Consider the following 12,677-nt stretch of genomic DNA (forward strand, 5'->3'; position numbering starts at 1 on the left):
GCTCTCTGACACACAACCATTAGACACCCCTGCATTGAAGTACTTACTGGGATGATTCCACTCATCTTGAGGTTCTCGCAGTGAATCTGAAAGAGTCTAACGAGTATAAGTGGAATAGTTCCAATTACACCCCAGCCGGACTCCGGTTCAGTGGTATAAGTAATACGTAAATTAAATTTACGAGTTTTGATATCACGTTAAGGTTTATAGAGTTCCTTTCTGAGTTCATATGTCCTAGGAAAGTTATTTGTGGGTTTGAACACATAATCAACTCCACAGCGAGTGTCCCAAAGGACGATGGTTGCTTCTCATAACTGCTTATATATGTGTGTTTAAGTCTGAAACAGTTCGGCTCGCCTTCCCTCGGATCCCTCCACAGTTGACCATCACCAGCAAGATCTAGTTACACAGTTCTCTTGTTATGACATTTCATGATAGTTTAGGAGTTAGGTTTTCACTCGAGAATGTATACAAAATGTTAACATTGTCGTATCTCTGACCATAATAAATCACTTTCAGTCGAGATGTGGATATTGAATTGGTTGACTGATAGGTTGGTTATTTGGGTTTTAGTAAACCTATCATCTGCCAGGGTCATTATGGTCGTCAACGATAAGCTACGTCAAACAACCGAATCATCTTTTAAGATGATTTGAAAACTCTGACTACGTCTGTTAACCTTGAGTTAAGGAGACATGTATTGTTGTCGTGTATGCTCTTATATTCTGTGTAATATATATATATATATATATATATATATATATATATATATATATATATATATATATATATATATATATATATATATATATTTATCCCTGGGGATAGGGGAGAAAGAATACTTCCCACGTATTCCCTGCGTGTCGTAGAAGGCGACTAAAAGGGGAGGGAGCGGGTGGCTGGAAATCCTCCCCTCTCGTTTTTTTTTTAATTTTCCAAAAGAAGGAACAGAGAAGGGGGTCAGGTGAGGATATTCCCTCTAAGGCCCAGTCCTCTGTTCTTAACGCTACCTCGCTAATGCGGGAAATGGCGAATAGTATGAAAGAAAGAAATATATATATATATATATATATATATATATATATATATATATATATATATATATATATATATATATATTCTTTATTTATTCATAACATAATTACATGATATATACGTACATATATTCACCTATATACATCTATGATGTCTATCTACATAAGTCTTTACTCATCTACATATCTCTTCATCATCTGTTGGCTTTGAAAATTCTTCCATCTTGGGTTGAGGAGGTGAATCTGTTGTAGATTACAACACTAACAACAAGGTTGTATGTACACTGGCGCTGTTGGCCTCAATCTGGCTGTGGTTAGGTCCAGACTAGCTCTACTGTCTGTGGTGGTGGTGGTTGTGGTGGTTTGTCTCTTGCCAATCATTGTTACGCTGGTGTTGATTAAGTCACCCCATTAATTTTTTTCATTAAAGGGAAGAAAAAAAAAGAATTCATGTTTTATGACCAAGCAGGTTTAGGAGTTCCATATCATGATTCATGGTGATGTTTAAGGGAAAGATATATATCACTCGGTTAATATTCTTATATACATTTTGAGGTAAATATCTTTCCTCTCTCCGACACTGAATGTGTGTCATAATCACATTATGAGCGAGGAGCGTACGTAACCAGACCTTACTGGTTAAGGTCAAAGGGGGAAGGTAACGGAGTGGGGCTGGACAGGGTGTCTTTAGAAACTTCAACGCCTCGTAAAGTAGTTTGCTGCTACTCTCACATGACAGCGACCTTTGCTAACCACGAGAGTCGCGAACCCATGTTAACTATCGGTTCAGACTCATTATATTGAAGTTATGGCGGGAAATCTGTGTCAACTTGGTATCGAAACGAGTGATTAACTGCAGTTATGGAAAAACATCATCTCAGGATGAAATAAGAATGGTCAGTAATGGTTGTAGAGGATGTGCAAAGTGGTGATCGTGACGTCAAAAGTGTTATTGTTGTAGATTGTGGTTAATGGTGACGTCAAAGTGTTGGTAGGAGTGTTTGCAATCGTGTTATTTTTTCTCTGTTTGTGTGTTCCTTGCTGCTACCGTAGACTAAAAGACAATGACGATGTTGCGGAGATTAATTGCATAAGTATATCTAATAAATAAAAACACAACTCTCCTAAAGAGTTAGTTACGATCACGCTCACCAAACCCAGCCGCGTCGAGATAATACCCGAGTGAAACCTTCAGAGGATTAAAAAAAAAAAGATACCCATAAAAGACTCGTTATCAGGTATTGGTTCCCGGAAGCAGACAGTGAAGGACCTTCCTACTCATCCCTTTGTACACCCTGGAGACGCATTCGAACCATACCACTCGATGTCCACTCCACACTACCTACACACAGCCACCGCCCCTCAGGTGAACTCCCGTTGGGATAACAAAAACTTGCATACCTTGATCTGTGTTGGATAAGATCGCTGTCCACCCACAGCAAATCTCCCTGCTTACGACCTGTAACTGACCAGCACGTATGATATGTCTTATGAGAGATTTCTTAAAGGAATGGATATGTGCGAGTCTGAAATTCAGACGATGATGGAAGTCCCTACTGGAGACTTTGGCCATTTAAGAACGCAAGGCTGCTCGTGTTTGCTTTGGCAGTTTGTCAAGAAACACTCGGGTCATGGATCGAACTTTGACTGATGAGCTACGTCCTTGACAATTGCGTTTCCCGTTTTGGCGATTTATTCGCAGGAACGAACGAACAATGGCCTTACTACCACACGTACAGTCTCTAGCTGTCGTGTGTAATGCACCGAAACAAGGACCCACCATCCACAGACAAGCCCCACAGACCACACCATGCTTCATATTTATCGTTTCATATTTTCTGGTTCAGTCCAATGACAAAGTCGTGTTACCCCCATATAACACATCGATCCAATCTATTCTATCTAACGTACACCTGACACCCACCTAAAAGTCCAGGCTCCGAAACCCCAAAGCCTTTCAGTGTAGGTCGTGTTAATCACTGTGGGTCGTTCTCATTTAGATACGTCGATTTCGGTACTGGAGAAAATATAAGACTTCTGTTTTGATTGCTGAGGAGAAGAACTGACGATGAGGCAGATAGATGGGAATGGTTCAGAAGAGACCTCCTCGTAGAATTTGATGGGTAAGTCACTAGATATAGTGGAACTCTTCATCTTGAGTCTGTGTTAATCGTCTGACGACTTCGAATCCATGCAGTGAAGCAGTGGTTATTGGGGCTGGAGAGTGATCTGGCTGGCAATCGGTGTCAAGGCATTTGTAAGAGTGTACTCAGATGTTTGCTAATGAGATGAGCTGCCTCTATATTGAAGAGGTGAATAACACAGGGGGAGAAGGATATCATCATCTTGTTCAAAGCGTCGAAGTCTCCTACTTTCCCAGTTGGACGTTAACATATCAATCTGGTAAGGTAAAATGATTTCGCCCCCGGGCTCACGTCGCGAAATACTCTCGTTACACAGCGCCTTGTAAGTGTTAGGGTGGTTGTGTGGTGTAAGGGACAAAGTCTCGTTGGTGCATCAGCAATTCAGTATAGGTAGTGGATGGTGCTCACGGTAATTTACTCTTTAGTTTTTCTTTCACGTCATTTGCACAAAGTCTCGGGATACCAAACATTCCATCGTCTAAAGAGGGTGTAAAGTGTGTGTGTGTGTGTGTGTGTGTGTGTGTGTGTGTGTGTGTGGACAACGTGAATATGTGGCCTTGCTGATGTAATCATAATTGTGTGAGTGTGCTACTGTGCAACTTTCTCACAGCGAATACAATTACTCCTTCTTCACTTCGCAACACACACACACACACACACACACACACACACACACACACACACACACACACACACACACACACATACACACTTCCATACCCTCGAGCGCTTCATCACCCCGCATGATGTCCCCCTCCAACACCTTTTCCCCTTAGGATCAAGTTCCCACTAACCATCACCCCCTGTCCCTCCTCCTCCTCCTCCTCCTCCTCCTCCTTCTGCCTCAGGCGCGTGTCTCACCCCCGCCCCTCACTGCCTCCTACCTCCTCCTCACACCGTCCCTCGCTCACCTTGACCGACTGAAAAATAACATCATCATCCTCGCAAAAAGCTGTCGACAGGCACAGTGAAGGATTCGTGGCCTCAGCTTCTGCTGAACTATTTTTTTTTTTCTTTTTCGAGCTTTGTGGCCGTCTTCATTGCTCCTGTTCCACAGTCTTACCAGGTTTTGTCGTAATTCTTTTTTCGAATACCTCTGTAGCTTCCTTGTGTAGGTTTGACACACATGAAAAAGATGTATACATTTAGTGATGGGTTTGATATCTGATATGTAGTAAATATGGGATGCAAAGAATTATATTCATCTATACATCGAAGCTGTCGTGAATTTGTGGGTCTTGGGCCTAAAGTGACAAGACTGCGGTCAACGATTGCAAGGTGGAGTTTCGGTAATGTGGCAGGAGATAGATAGATGGAGAGATAGATAGATAGATAGATAGATAGAGAGAGAGAGAGAGAGAGAGAGAGAGAGAGAGAGAGAGAGAGAGAGAGAGAGAGAGAGAGAGAGAGAGAGAGAGGCGTACTTACCATAAGTGAAGCTGAGTCTTTGAGGAACTTCATGATAATGGTTGTCTTTCTCGTTAGCCACAACCATAGGCATTGCCTAAGTTATGGCCTGGGTAATGAGTCAGTTACGTGTAATTACATTACTTAAGAGTTATCAAGTTTTTACCTGCTATTTCTACATAACATATGACATTTTGAACGCCAGTTCTCAAACGAGTGAAAAGTTGTACGTGATAACGTAAGAAATGTCTTATTCATTGTTGCCGTTGTAGCATTGTGGCGACACGACCCTCAACGACCCTTCACGGACGACTAGAGTTGTCGTTACGGTAATAGTTATTTCCATGACGAGGGTCGTACCAGAAGTGTCTCTGTACTGGAGACATGACATTTGCCAAAAGGCAACTGGAAGATTCCTGTAAGGAGATCTAAGTTGAGGTGCGAATGAGAAAAATGAATGAGGTGGAAGGAGATGAAATGTGTGTGTGTGTGAGAGAGAGAGAGAGAGAGAGAGAGAGAGAGAGAGAGAGAGAGAGAGAGAGAGAGAGAGAGAGAGAGAGCATGAAAAACGAGAAAAAAATCTGTATTTTGCAACCTAATAAACTCAGACTGGAGGGAAACATCTGTTGAAAATCATGTCCAGCATTCCCTCTCTTCTTTAGATGCCTGAGAGTCGCGAAGTATTTTACCAATTTATTGATATAATCTACCAATTATTCTGTTGATTCAATATCTACTTTGTTGTCGATGTTGGGTTTCTGATGACTACCAGCCAACTTGATGGGACTATGTCGTAGTTTTGACAGATATTGTCAGAAAAGTCATTGCCTTTAACAATATTTCCCTTTTACTCATTGTCATTGTTAACCCCCAATTGTGGGTTTTTCTTTTCTATTTTTCTCTGATTCTCACACTGATCCAGGTGCAGACAATGAGCCACATTAACCTACGATCTATTGTGGACGTGTGAGAGGAAATGTGAGACGATACAAAACAGAATGTTGTGTGATTTATCGATGACATTATTAATCTCCTTGTTGCCAAGATTCCACAGAAAGTTGATTATTCAGTAACTCGTTTCATAGGCTGTAGTCAGGGGTAAATAATTACAGAAGATGTGTAAGGTCTTTCATTAAGTGTGTGATTAATATACATGTGATTTTGATCGAAAGTTTGCCTTACATTCATATGATCCTTCTGAGGTAGGTTCTCAAATGAATGCAATTGACCAATTGGATATTATAATCCTACCCTATCTGTGAGGTAACGCCATGGGGAATAACAATTACATCTTAATTAGGATAATTCTATAATATTCGATGATTTGATTTCTTGAAAAGTACCATCATTCAGACCTATGAAATACGATTTTAGATCTATGAAATATGATTTTATTTTCCCAGCGATGTGTCCACCCTATGAGACCGATACATCTGACCTCTGTGTAGGATTTCTTCACCATTGACTCCGTCATGACATCGTGTGTGAAAGGGTCAAGAATGAGTGAACTAGTGTTATGCAAGATCCTTGAGATACTTGAGTTATATACAATGGTCTTTTTTCGTCTTTACTTGTGATAGATTCAGAGAATGGACTTTATATATTTCTCATATGACGGCGATACAGGTTGTGGTCTGTCGTAAACTCGGAAATAGTTTGTCGAGCCTTAAGCCAGCAACGCTAGTGGGAATATTGACTTTGACTTCATGAATCACGATGGCAAAGAAACGTAGAAAATTAAGATATGAATGAAACTAATGAGCATTATTCATGATGAATTGATGATACTTTACACTGGCTGATGTCTGAGGTAGGTTCTAAAAACATTGACATGAATATCCTCAGTTCACTATGCCATATCCACAGGTACCCTGGTCAACCTCAGTGAATTATGTCGCTGTCAGCTCTGGACGGTAATCCAAGACTCCCCATCTCCGTGGAATCAGCTTGGAATCTGTCTATGACTTTGTTTACTGTCTCTGCTGCTGCTTCATCTAAGGGGGGAAAACTGGTGAACAGGTATGGACGGAGAGATTATTATCATTATCATTATTGTATTTTTTTCATACTGATCTTATTATCATAGATATTACTATCATCAGGAATTATATACATATATATATATATATATATATATATATATATATATATATATATATATATATATATATATATATATATATATATACTTGATCGTCGTATCCCTCGTTAGCGAAATAGCGCCAGGAACAGACGAAGAAAGGCCACATCCGCTCACATTCGTTCTCTGTCATGTGCAAGGCGCCAAAACCATAGCTCTCCATCCACAAAAGGTCCCACAGACCTTTCCATACTCGTGTTCAATTCACCGACAGCACGTCGACTCCAGTATGCCGTATCATTCCAATTCACTCTATCCCGTGTATGCCTTTCACCCTTCTGCATATTCAGGTCCCGATCGCCCAAAATATTTTTCAAACCATATATATATATATATATATATATATATATATATATATATATATATATATATATAAAAAAAAGGAGTTTACAAAAGGAGGAGTGATAAAACAGGAGTTTGAAGAGGGAAGGACTAATCAGTTACCAGTATGCAGCGAAAGTGTATGGAGCAGTTTCTTCATCAGCGGCTGGGAAGGTTGGGAAACACTGGTACCACAACGAGGTGAAGACCACCTCAGCCTATTTGGTGGAGTCATGCGGTGATGTGCTACGTCCCCAGAACGTACAATGTTCTACGCCGTAGCGTTGCTCTCTCGAGCTGTCCAAACCCTGGCTACAAACATGATGTGGAGACCAGACGAACACGACGGATCATGGAGGTGGTGGTGCAGCAGGACGATACTAGTCAATTAAAAGTCTGCGGGTTATCTGTTCAGCCGGTGGAAAGAAAGATAACCTGTGCATCTGATATCGTTGATATCTTTCAATCTCTTTTTTTTTTCATCTTAGTTTGGTACATATTAAAACGTATATCAGATTTGAATTATTTTTTCGAAGTTGTCTTCTTAATAATATTTTCAAATTTTTCGACGAAGAAGGAACTCTGACACCAGGTTATATGGAAGCTTTTAATCATTTCAGTGTATTTAGAAGAAAAAAAAAAGATAAGCAACAAGGGGAACATAATTTTTTTGCTTCTGTCTATAGAAACGGATTGATTTGGATCATTACTTCAAGAAAATATAAGAAAGTAGAAAAACTAAACAGACAAGTTGGTAACAACTCACAGGCTCACAGATCCCTGCATTCTGTAGTCCAAAGATTTCCGGATTCCCGTCTGTCTCTGTTGCTAACGAGAGGGAGGACTCAGGTTGGAACAACGCCAGCCATGACCCTCACCTCGACCCTAAAATTAATTCTGTTTCATTCCTTTCACCAACATTTGTTTTCTACCCACTAACCTTCTCCTCTATGAGCAACCCTTTTGCTCTTGTAAAAGACCCCTAATGGCCTCATAATGCTTTCGGTAGATACTTCATTTTACCATCATTCTGTATCTCCAGTTATAAGCTTCAAGTATGATTCCACATCAGAGGAGAAACCTGAGATTATTCCAACCCAAACACGTCTGTTGCACGCCTCGTAAACCTTGAATCTCTGAACTTTGACGCCAGGTGTTTGAAGGTTTGTCTTCCAATTAACACTCTTTTCCTTTGTTTTGTCCGCTGCTCTCCTGCCTCTAGAAACTTCATAGTAACCTTAGATAGTTCCTCCCATATAGCCATTACAGCCTTTCACTCCTCAAGCTGAAGTCTTCTTCTTAGGAGACTTTATCATACATCACAAGGAATGGTTGAAATCCTCCCAAATAGATGGTAGAATAAATGTTTGAATACCAAGTGATCTCTCTCTTTTCTTCATGATCAGGAGCAAAGCATCAGCCATACTACTCATAGTCCGCAACCTCACACTCACCCAACACTCCGGAGGCTTTGCTTTTCATGTCTAATCCTTCGCGTCGCAGTTACACAACTTTGCCCTCCAGTCGGTTCACTTGACCACACTCTTGTAAACGTCACCTTACTCACCAAGCCTCCTCCTCCTTCTCCTGCTGCCCCTACTGAATACCAACATTGGGGCTTTAGCAATGTGGACTGGGATAACCTTTCTCTCTTTCTCTTTTCCCTTTCTAAAATGTTTACTGTCTCTCCCCTGACGACGTTTCTGTTTTTGCTGAGTGTATAAGAGGTTATTATTGTTGTGGGAATGGAGGCATATATCCCTTCTTCCTCTTAGGTTATTTTCACCTAACAATCTCTGACTCAGTCATTCCTGTTATAAGACAACCCAGGCAAAGGACATGAAAACACGGATCTGGAAAAGCTCTCCTTTCTCTGGTACTCTGGACGCATTTAGCTTTTATCTCCACCCGAAGTTATTGCAAACAAACCGCTCGTGAGGCGAGGTGTTCCTTGATTTAGAGAAAATGTGATAATATCTTGTCTTCCAATGATGGTTCTTTAGGGTCGATGGCTAAATGTATGTGTAAGGCCTGTCGTTCTACATCTTCTCGCTCTCTGTCCCTACGATGGTATAGCTATTCTTTTCCTTTCTCTTTACTCTTCGAACTTCACCTTTAGTGACTTTCAGATTCCTTCACTCTGTCGCATCTCTCATTGATCATGTCCCCTCCCTGTAGTCTCTTTCTTGAAGCCTGAAATGCACTTATCCCTTTCGACACAGGCAAAATATTTGAATCGGGTTGTGAACTAAAGGAATATGTCTCAACGTGCACCAAGGCTTTCTCTTCTTTTTCGCTTCTCTCTGAAAAGTAAAACTTAAAAACGTGTATATGATACAATCCATCTCAAAGAAAGATAACTTTCTATCCCTTCCCTCTATCGTCCTCTTTTTCTGACTTCTTCTATCTCCAGTCTTTGATTTTTTGGGCAATTCCTTTTACCTCGAGCATCTTGCATCTTAAAGTCTTGTCTCTGATCGTCAATAAGACTTTGGCAAAGCGAGATTCACTGCTGATGCCATTTCCTATGTACTGATATCTAATCATCCTCATTGAGAGACTCTGGGAGATCCAAAGGTGTGTCTCATTGCAGTTTGATTTGCTTCATTCATCCTGTTCTCCCATATCTAGTTTAATCAGTTACTAATCCGTCTTCGAAATTGTTGATCAACAAACCTCTCCCTCTTCCCTTATCGACGTTGCTGTCCCTCAAGAGTCTTTCACATTTCTTAATTATTCTCCTTTTATGAATAATTTCATGTCTTCAACAGTTAATTATATGCGCACATACGCTGACGACATAGCTCTTTATCCTTCCACTTATTTCATGTTTGCTCCGTTTTCTTTGGCATGATTCCATCTTTCCTCGTCAAAACTCCCTCTAGCTTCTTATGTTTGGAAAGGATTTCTTTGTGGCACAGACGTAAGCTAGTTAAACTTAACGTGTTTAAAGTTCAGCTCATTCCTGTTACTTTCACTAAAACTCCTCAAGACTTTCACAGATTCTTCGAATAAACTTACGTGGTATCATCGTAACATCCAACCCACGTCACTGACATTCAGGTCCCCCTCACTGAAGCAGTGGTACCAGTGGCTCTCTTTTTTTCAGTGATGCCGGTGCCCGATTGATCTCCCTCAGTGATACCAACCCCCTATCTATTTCTCTGTGTCAGGTCCACTTCTGGTGATTCTCTTGGTAACTCCATACCCTTTTAGGAATTCTCAACCGTGCCAATCCTCTTTACTGTCTTATATTTTTCAGTGGTACCTGACCCCCTCCACTATCGTAGGCTGCACGATAAGAGATCTCAATAATATCTATCTTGCCTCCGTCTCGTATACTCTCATAGACTTTCTTTTCCCAAGAAAAATCATCCGAGACGGACAATTACTTGATCCTTATCCTCCTGCCGATCTTTCCACCATTTTCATATATGGGAGGAGGCCGACTGGCTGAACGTCGCAGTGGCGGGAGGGCGAGTGATTTGCGAAGGTGTTCTGTGAGTGCAGGTCCTTAAGAGAAAGGGGAAGAATGGGAAACTGAGGGCGAGAGGAAATGAGGAGTGAAGAGGAGGAGAAGGAGAAGGGGTTGAAGGGATATGGAGGGAGTTGTGATGGATATGGAGAGACAGAGTTAGGAATATGTAATCTTGAATATGGCAGGTTACATATCATCCCTGCTTGATCATACGACATTTAAGCATACCCCTGGTTGGTCACATGACAATCATACATATCCCTGGTTGACCTCACTGGTTTATCACTGGACAAGAATTCCTCCTTGATTGATCAAAATTTAAAAACCCGTTCCTGGCTGAGCAAACGAACTCATCCTTGATTGGCCAGAAGACCATAGACTCGTCATTGGCTGTGACGTGAAAAAAAGGGATTTGACTCCAGGTGGATGTTATTAGGCCCCCTTGATGTAGTTAGCCACGATAACGAACCCTCTGAGCCAATGATACACTCCATTAACCGCCACATTTCGACGACGATTCGGAAATTCTATCAGGAAAATAGGAAAACTGTTTTGGTTAGACTAAAACACTGGAGGGCACATCGAGTCATTGATGCAAAAGGAGGTTGAGATAGAGAGAGACTCAGGGAAGAGTGTGCACGAAGACTCGAGCCATATGACGTCGAGACAGAAAACCTTCAGATATTACTTGTGAAACACTGGCCCCCTCCCCCTGGGGTGAGGTTCTCCTCCGAGCGAGCGGACCGGCACGCGCCGCCCTCCCTGTTGAGCAAGCTCTCTGTTACTCAAGTCTGACGACTGAGGCTTGGCTTTACCTGCCACCCGGTGGTACCTCTGGTGACGTACGTGGGCCCTGGGCCCCACTGCTTCATGTGATAAAAACTGTCACCCGACGAGTGACTGATGCTTCTTGTCCTTGCCAAGCGCTAAGGTGCCTCCCCTGACGTGCATGTGGGGACGGCTGCCACAAGCAAGAGCAATGGTCTTCTAACTTTCTGACTATTTTTACTAGCATCTGTGCCATGTCTTCGGCCCAGTCTTCTGTATCCCTGATGCACACAAGGCCTCTCCCTTCAAGTGCTAGGCGGTCTGACTGACCCCGAGCCACGGACGTACAGATGATCTGCGTCTTGTGTTACCCCTGTGGGACGTCAGACGAGACCCTTCTTGTAAAATGTCGGGTGTTTTAGTCCTGGACCCACACGATAATCTACAGTGCCTCGGCCATTATGCTCGACTGACTTGCCCACTGAGGAGGCCAGAGGGCCATTTTTTGTAGAGGAATCGACACTGCTTCTCTCTTTATCAGTTCTGTAGTCGATGACTCGTAAGATGGAGCAGGAAGAATTATTTTCCTCAGCCTCTGTACAAGCTCTTTGTTATCCCTCTCTCGTTTTCTATACGTATATATATCGTTAAGTAATCCACTGTATCATATCTTTATCCTAACTTTTCTTTCTTTGCCCCCTTTCTCCCACTAATTCACCTTCTCCCAACGTCTCCCGCACGTACGTACGTACACACACACACACACACACACACACACACACACACACACACACACACACACACACACACAAATACACATATAGATATACATATATATATATATATATATATATATATATATAGAGAGAGAGAGAGAGAGAGAGAGAGAGAGAGAGAGAGAGAGAGAGATAGAGAGAGAGAGAGAGAGAGAGAGTCGTACAGACAAAGAGGGACAAAAGAGCAGAAGGATACAGTGACAGACAGAGAGCCCAAGCTAGCCAGACAGGTGGGGCGAGTGAGCACATAAGCACGATAATAAGTCAGCGTTTACCCAGGCGAGTGAGAATCACATTAAGTGTGTTGACCAAGAGCCTGAAACGCTGGTTGGTCGCGGGCGGTGCGCCGCCACCAATGTTACCAACACCCCTTTCTGGGAACCTCAACCTCTTGTTCGTCACTAACACCTGTTCCGGAAATATCTTGATGCTTCCTTCCCTTTGGATGAATTCAGTCACACTTTTGCTTCATAATAGTATCTGTATGGCGGTGAACTGTGCATATAGACGCTGTAGATTGGGGTGAGTTTATCTCATAACGGCACAGCGAACGGTCACCTTTTCTTGTGAGGTTCTGGCAACACTTAGCAGCAGGGGGTGATCAGACAC

At 42.0% G+C, this 12,677-nt stretch overlaps 2 protein-coding genes across 6 annotated transcripts in view; one reads left to right on the forward strand and one right to left on the reverse strand.

Annotated features, from left to right (window-relative positions):
• Positions 1–12,677, reverse strand: part of LOC139755643 (basic phospholipase A2 pseudexin A chain-like) — a 53,064-nt gene that overhangs the window by 21,716 nt on the left and 18,671 nt on the right. The window lies entirely within an intron of this gene.
• LOC139755641 (uncharacterized) overlaps positions 1–12,677 on the forward strand; it is a 78,477-nt gene that overhangs the window by 445 nt on the left and 65,355 nt on the right. Inside the window, exon 2 of the mRNA XM_071674250.1 lies at positions 6,452–6,604. The gene's annotated coding sequence lies outside the window, so the exon portion shown is untranslated. The remainder of the gene's footprint in view (positions 1–6,451; positions 6,605–12,677) is intronic.

Source organism: Panulirus ornatus, chromosome 19 (genome assembly GCF_036320965.1).
Source record: "Panulirus ornatus isolate Po-2019 chromosome 19, ASM3632096v1, whole genome shotgun sequence".
In the NCBI taxonomy this organism is placed as follows: Eukaryota; Metazoa; Arthropoda; class Malacostraca; order Decapoda; family Palinuridae; genus Panulirus; species Panulirus ornatus.